The sequence below is a fragment of the Piliocolobus tephrosceles genome, chromosome 13 (assembly GCF_002776525.5).
Source record: "Piliocolobus tephrosceles isolate RC106 chromosome 13, ASM277652v3, whole genome shotgun sequence".
Taxonomy (NCBI): domain Eukaryota; kingdom Metazoa; phylum Chordata; class Mammalia; order Primates; family Cercopithecidae; genus Piliocolobus; species Piliocolobus tephrosceles.
In genome coordinates, this window is record NC_045446.1 from 109,742,035 (window position 1) to 109,749,691 (window position 7,657).

A 7,657-nucleotide genomic window follows, 5' to 3' on the forward strand; every position below is an offset into this window, starting at 1 on the left:
CCTTTCCCACGGCAGTGATCCACCTGCCTCACCCCAGCCTTTCCCACAGCAGTGATCCACCTGCCTCACCCCAGCCTTTCCCACGGCAGTGATCAGCCTGTCTCCATAACAACCTTCCTTGATTCTGAGACTCTTAATGAGCACCCCAGTCCTTCACAGCCTCTCTTTCAGTCAAAGCAATCCCAATATCTTTTTAAAACATCTTGTACCATCCGTTTGACCAACATAGATGATCCTGTAGCCACAGGAGAAGCCCCCCTCAGGAGAAGGCTTGTCGGGCCAGGCAGGGTTTCTCTCAGTGCTGGGCCTGCCTGTGAGCCTCCAGAACAGGATAAATCTGGCCCAAGGTGCCTCTCGACAGAAACACCACTATGCCAGAGTAAAGAAGAAGGGTCCATTTTTGAGGCTGCTCCCTAAAGTAAAGGAACATGTGTTCTCAGAATCATCAAGTGCTGGAGGACCCAAAAGAGAAGCTCAGTAGACACAGGCCCCATGCTTCCAAGGCAAAGCCTTCCAGGCTCACCGATGTTACCATCCAGAGCTGGCATCTCAACAGCCCCACACAGACACAGGATTTCTCAGAGCCATGGAGCACAACAGAAACACCAGCCATCTGTCTCTTGAAATTTTCAAGGAAGGGGTCCCGCATAGCTTGGAAGACACATTAAGGCAAGTTTTGTGCTTATACCATGTTGTGTGTGCAGAACGTTCGTGTCTTCCCTTGGATGATCCGAGTGTGAAACAGGCAGGTTCCCATCTACTGCCCCCCACTTGATCTCAGCCAGGGGTCCCAGCAGTTCTGGAAGCCCACAGGAGTGAGATAAGGCCTGCAAAACTGCTGAGGAGAGAGAGCAAATCCCAGCCGAGCCATGTTCCCAATCGTTCTGCGCCAAATTCAGTTGAAATGAGACACTTTTCAGAAACAATTTCTGGGTAAGTGGTGGAGAAAATAAGAACACTGTGAACACGTGGAGGAAAGAAAGGAGCAGCCACCCGAGAGCAGAGATGGCTCTTCGTCCGTCAGGCGGAGCGAGCTGGGATGAAGCACGTTCCTCACACTCCGTCACACAGAGGCATCGGCTGGGACAATGACTTGTGTGGGTTGTCATGACGATGAAATTGAAACTGGGATAAACAATAGCCACTCAGCCAGCAACCTAACCTCTGAGCTGACCTGTCATTTTGATTGCAGCCACCTGGGCCCACATAGACCTCAGGAGATGAACATCTCTCGGGGCAGGCTTTGATAACAGGTGGCTAAACATGAGGCTGGAAATCAACTGAATCTTTTTGCTCTTCTGTAAGCCAAGCTAGGGAATTCAGCAGCATCCTCTATAAGGTCCCCAGAGCCTGTGGAGGGACAACAGAGCACATAAAGTTAATGCAATGGACCTGAAGACACACAGCATCTCAGCAGAAAAGGCTAGGAATTGCTACCCCATCCTAAATTCAAAATCCCTTGGAAATCATTGCCGGCTCACTAAGGGTAGCACTTCTAAAGCTCAACAGGGCTTCCTGGCATTCCTCACCAAATGGACCAAGGCAAAATTTAATTATTGTCTCTGTTAGAACTTGAAAATCCCTTTGCAGTTCTAAGGCAAATGCAAATGCAGTTTCTGTGGACTCTGTGCCACCCTCCCTTCCTTCTCTGGTTGCCTCAGACACATCTGCAGAAGCTGAGCACCAGGAAAGAGAATAGAATATGCCCCAAAGGGCTCAACTTGACTTTAGAAAATGGTATTATTATTTATATTTAATAGCAGCTTCAGAGAAAGCAGCAGATCCTAGGGCATGGCAGAAATGTAAATGCTAACTGATTGTTATTCTTACAGAAACTTAGAATTCTAAAGTTTAATCATCCTCATTAGCATAATTTGGGTGACTTCAGTCCATAACCTTATCCTGGAGTTGATTATTTATGGCGCCCTGAACAGAAGTCGAAAATTAACTTTGATTTAATGTAACAATTCCATCCCCAATATAATTCATAATGCAGATACATTTGTCAAAAATAAATCAGGCTGCTCACCCATCTCAGAACAGGAAACCAAGAAAGGAACAGAAAGCTCAAGTCTGTGCTTGCTCAGGGACTAGCTTTGGAGAAGGCTGAGAGCTTCAGGGTGGAGAAAAATCTAGGGATCAGGCGGACAGGTCAGGAGGGAGTGGAGGTTCCCTCGGGATGAACATCTTGCATCTCCTGAGGGCTTTATCCAAGTAAGCAGCTTTCTAACAAGACAGGATGAAAAAGTCGTCCCAGGGAGCTCATCTGGTGGGAGGGTTGTGCGGAGAGCTTAATGTAACCCCTTGCACGTGTTTGAAGTTTTTTTTTACAGTTTGCTTCCACCTGTAGTATTTCATTTAATCCTCACCACTTTAGGTAGGGCAGCTGGGAACTGAGGCCTGAGGAAGTTAAGCAACTTGTCTCTGTCCCACAGCTTGTAAAAGGCAGTGTTGACCCTGGGATCCTGGTCTCCTGGCTCCTCAGGCAGTGCTCTCGGGCTGTCTGCATGCGGAAGGAAAGGTGCTTGGGTATGCAGCCTGTCTCCTGGCCCAGGGAAGCAGAGCCCTTATGGACTCCCTCAAGGACTTGGGGTGACAAGGGGAGATGATGCTCCCAGAGCAGACAGGAGCAATTTTCAAGACATTACCAGCTCACCAATTTCCAAGAGCTCAGAAACAGCATTTACTGCTTCTACAGAAAACACTTAGAAAATATAAGTCCCAGGGCCAGGCAAGGTGGCTCATGCCTGTAATCCCAGCACTTTGGGAGGCCAAGGTGGGCGGATCACTTTGAAGTCAGGAGTTCGAGACCAGCCTGACCAACATGGTGAAACCCCATCTCTACTAAAAAATATAAAAATTAGCCGGGCATGGTGGCGTGAGCCTATAGTCCCAGCTACTTGGGAGGTTGGGACAGAAGAATCATTTGAACCAGGGAGGCAGAGGTTGCAGTGAGCCGAGATGGCACCACTGCACTCCAGCCTGGGCAACAAGAGCAAAATTCCGTCTAAAATATATGTGTATGTGTGTGTGTGTGTGTGTGTGTGTCTGTGTGTGTGTGTGTGTGTATTCCCCACACATAGGGCAAAAAGAACCCTAGGAGACCTCTCCTAGATGATGGATCAGAGTCATCCTAGGATTATGGTTAGACTTACAGACTTACCTCACTATGAATAGATTTGCCTCTGCAAGGTACCAAGTTCTCTACCAAGGAAGAAATCTCTTTCCATGGACAGTACCAAGGAGCCAGACGGGCACTTCTGTGGAGCTCTTCCTCCCTGCTAATTCTCTGTCTGGACTGCTGAAGCCACCCAGACATGCCAAGTTTTAGTGGCAACAGGTTTGCCTGCCAGTGACCAACATCCTCTACCTCCTCCCCACAAGCACCTACAGGCTGACAATGCCAACTCTCCCTTTTCCATGCCAGGCAGAGCTGATGCTATCTCACAACGGGCAGCAGAACCCTGTGCCAACAGCCAGAGTCTGGCCCAGTGGCTGGCAGGAAAGTGACCACATTCAGACTATGCCATTTGGCTCTTTGGCTTCTGCTCTGAAAAAAAAAAAAAAAAAACCTGGCTGAGAAGAGGTAAAAGCTGTTGGCAAAATATAAAGTTTGCATTCTCTTGGTCTCAACTCAGCAGGGATAGTGATGGGTTGGCATGTCTTTTGTGCATATATGTTTGTATGTACACACATGCACATACGTGCATCCTCACACTCAATCACATGTTTTTAACAGCCATAAAACTAAGACAGAACCAGGCCAAAAGGCTCATCGTGAAAGAGAAAGTACCCAGAGCCTTAGATAAAATTGTAACCAATCTTAGTTTGGGTCGCCATGACATTAGAACAATGAATTGATTCATCCAATTAGAAGAATCAATTGGTTCATCTAATTCAAACAACCACCTGATCCCACCAATGAAAAAAAAAAAGTCAGTTGTTAAAGCCTTTGTTGACCAAACACTCAAGAAGTTGGCTGAATTGATGTTTTACCAACTAAAAGCTTGTGATGCTGTACAGACATGGGTTTTGGCTCACCCCTTCCTGGGTGTCACTTCACTGAAAGAAAGAATATGGCATTTTGGTGTCTTCTGATTCTGTTTCTAGGTAAGTGATATTAACTATAACAACAGCAATAACAATAATGGGTGCATGTCTGCATGGGGACGTCTAGTGTGAGCCAAGAACTCTGTTGTGCACTTCATATGCTTTCAAATAATTCTCACAACAACCCCATGACATCAATGTTGTTATCCTCCTGACTTTAAATATGAGAAAACTGAGGTTGACAACAGTTAAACTACTTGCCCAAGGTCACACAGCTAGTCAGTGCTATATCCAAAGCACAGACCTGGGCCATTTTCCTCCTATTTACACGTGTTCATATGTGTGCTGTTGTTTCCCCAACTAGAACATAAGTTCCATTACAGAAGGGACCTTGTCTATGTTGTTTGTTCTTGGATTCCCAGATTGAAAACAGGGCCAATACACAGGCTCTCAATAAATAACTATCGAATGAATGAATCAGCCTCACCTCAACTGTGAGATGAAACCAAGCAGCTTCATATCCACCTCTGAAGTGAAGCCCCAACACAGACAGTGTCCAAGGATGGGTATTGGGGTGTGGTCCTCCCAGAGAACAAGGATGGGGTGAGTCCATGCTCTCTGCTATTGGCAGGGACAGGAAGACAGACACTTCCCTGCCCCAATCAATGCAGGTTTCCATCAGTCATCTGTCTCCGTGAAAGGCCCCTGGGCTGGGAACACCCTGTGCCTCTCGTCACCCGGTGTCATGGCACAGGCATCCATGCTCCATCTTGCCAGGCAGCTTTCACAGGTGGGCAGCGGATGGCATTGGTGTTCTGGCAGTCCAGCTGGACAAGTTTCTACCTGAACTTTGGCTCTGCCAGTGACTGGGTGGAGGAGCCACAAAAAAGGTCTGGAGAAAGGAAAGTGCCTTCTCATTTCTGCTTCCCAACCCCACAGGGCCGGGAGGAAGGGATGATGTGCTGAGGATAGTGGGAAGCACCCTGAGAACATACATTCTTTGAGCATTTGGGACCTTGGGTCTCCCATTCATCCTCTGGCTTTCAGATATACCTGCGAGAACTCACCTGGGACGGGCCTGCAGACATGAAGCTCCTCTGATACTGCATCTGATCCATCATGTTCAGAACTGCAATCCCTCCTGATGGGCAATGCCGTGAGAGTGGAGAAGTTCAACAGTCCGAGGATTGTCTCTAGGGCAAAAGATGGAGCAAGCACCAATTCTCAACCTAGCCTCTCAGACAAATGTGTTGTTGCTACTGTTGTTTGCAAAGACCCTGGTCCTATTTATAAGCCTAGTTCTTTGCTCCTCCTAGGGACATGAGAAACTGTACAAATAAGAAGGCAGATTTAACCCTTTCCTTGTTGTGGATAGACACTTGCCAGAGATGTGTAGGAGTGAGTAGCTTGCAAGATTAATACCTCAGGCTTGCAAAATGCATTCTGTTTGCCAAAGCTTTTTCTCATTTCAGCCTTATGACTGTGAGATAAGGGATATTGTTTTAAGTTCATATTACAGATGGGAAAACAAAGGCTGAGCCAAGGCCTCAAAGGTCATTCTAGGCCACCTTCCCTCTCCTTCTACCCAGGTTCCAGGCCCATGGAGACCAGGAGAAGAGAAAGAGTGGTGTTTACAGGCCACCTTGATAGAGCACTGTTCCTTGGTGAAAGGTCACCTGTCCCTGAGCCTGCTCTGTGAGGGCTGGACCAGGCAAAGCACTTGCAGTGGTGAATTTTATGTCAACTCTGCTCAGCCACAAGGTGCTCAGATTTTTGGTCAATCGTTATTCTGTGTGTCTGCGAGGGGGTTTCTCAATGAGATTAACATTCAAATTGCTGGACTAAAGAAGGCACATGGCCCTCCCTAATCTTAGTGGCCCTTATCCAATCAGTTGAAGTCCTGAATAGAACAAAAATGCTGACCCTCCCAAAATTAGGAGGGAATTCTTCCAGCCTGTCTTCAGGCTGGGACATCGGTATTTTCTTCACTCGAACTGGAACGTCAGCTTTTCCTCGTCTCGAGCCTGCTGGCTGCAGGTCTTGGGATTTGTTGACCCCCAAAATTGCATGAGCTAATTCCTTAGAATAAATCTCTTTCTTAATACATATATATACACACATCCCATTGATTCTGTCTCTCTAGAGAGCCTTGACTAATAGAGGGCCCCAGAGGCTCTGAGCGGGAGAGGAGCTGGGAAACCGGCTGAGCAGGCTGGCCTCCTCCCACCCCGGCACCAATAGAGAAAGAAAGTATTTTCTGCTCTTCCACACATGCTCCTTTCTAGAAGCTGCCCTTCCTTGCCCAAAGCATTTCTTCAAAAATATTTACTGACACCCAGCATTTTTACTGGGTGTCAAAATATTTACTGACACCTAGTGCCAGGCTTTTGGAGTATGGGCGTATCAGTGAACGAAACAGATGAAAATCCTTGCCCTCATGGAACTCAGATTCCATTGCAAAGATAATAAGAAAATTAGTCTATTACGAGGTGAGAAAGACTAAGAACAAACAGAAAGTTGATCAGCATTGGGTGCTTAGGTGCGTTGGGGTGGGGGTCAGGGACCGTATTGAAGGGAACTGAAGACAGGCCTCTGTAGGGAGGTGAGATTTGAGTGAAGATTTGAAGGAGGTGAGGGAATGAGCCAAGCAGGTATTTGGGTGAAGATTATCCCAGACCAAGGACACAGCCAGAGCAAAGGCTCTGAGAGGGGAGATGCCTGGAACTGCAGAGGCCAGTGTGGCTGGTGCAGAGAGGGAGCAGAGAGAAGGGCAGAGCCCTAAGACATGGGGATGAGGTAGCCCGAGGCCTGAGGAGACACCCGGGGGGGCTTTTGCAGGGTTTCTGGCTGAAAAGTAGCACAATCTGATTTAGTTTTTTTGTTTTGTTTTGTTTTGTTTTTTTGAGATAAAGTCTTGCTCTGTCACCCAGGCTGGAGTGCAGTGGTGTGATCTCAATTCACTGCAAGCTCCGCCTCCCAGGTTCAAGTGATTCTCCTGCCTCAGCCTCCCGAGTAGCTGGGACTACAGGCTCGTGCCACCATGCCCGGCTAATGTTTTGTATTTTTACTAGAGACAGGGTTTCACCACGTTAGTCAGGATGATCTTGATCTCCTGACCTCATGATCTGCCCATCTCAGCCTTCCCAAGTGCTGGGATCATAGGCGTGAGCCACCGTGGCTGGCCTGATGTAGGTTTTAAAAGGATCCCTCTGAAAGGAGCGTGGTGGTGCATGCCTGTGGTCCCAGCTACCCAGGAGGCTGAGGTAGGAGGATCACTTAAGCCCAGGGGTAGGAGGCTATAATGAGCCATGTTTGCACCACTGCACTCCAGCCTGGGCAACAGAGTGAGACCTCATCTCCATTTAAAAAAAAAAAAAAATTTTTTTTTAATTAAAAAAAGAAAAAAGAGGATCTCTCTGGGAGCATGTGGAGAACACGTTGTAAAGCGGGCAAGAATAGAAGCAGGGAGGCTGGTTAGGAGGCTCTTATCAAAGTCCAGACCAGAGGCCATGGTGCCCCCACCCAAGGTGACGCCAGGGCTCAGACTCTGGATGGAGTCAAGCAAAGATGGAGACGCCCCGGAGCTTCACAGGCAAGTTCCAGGGTT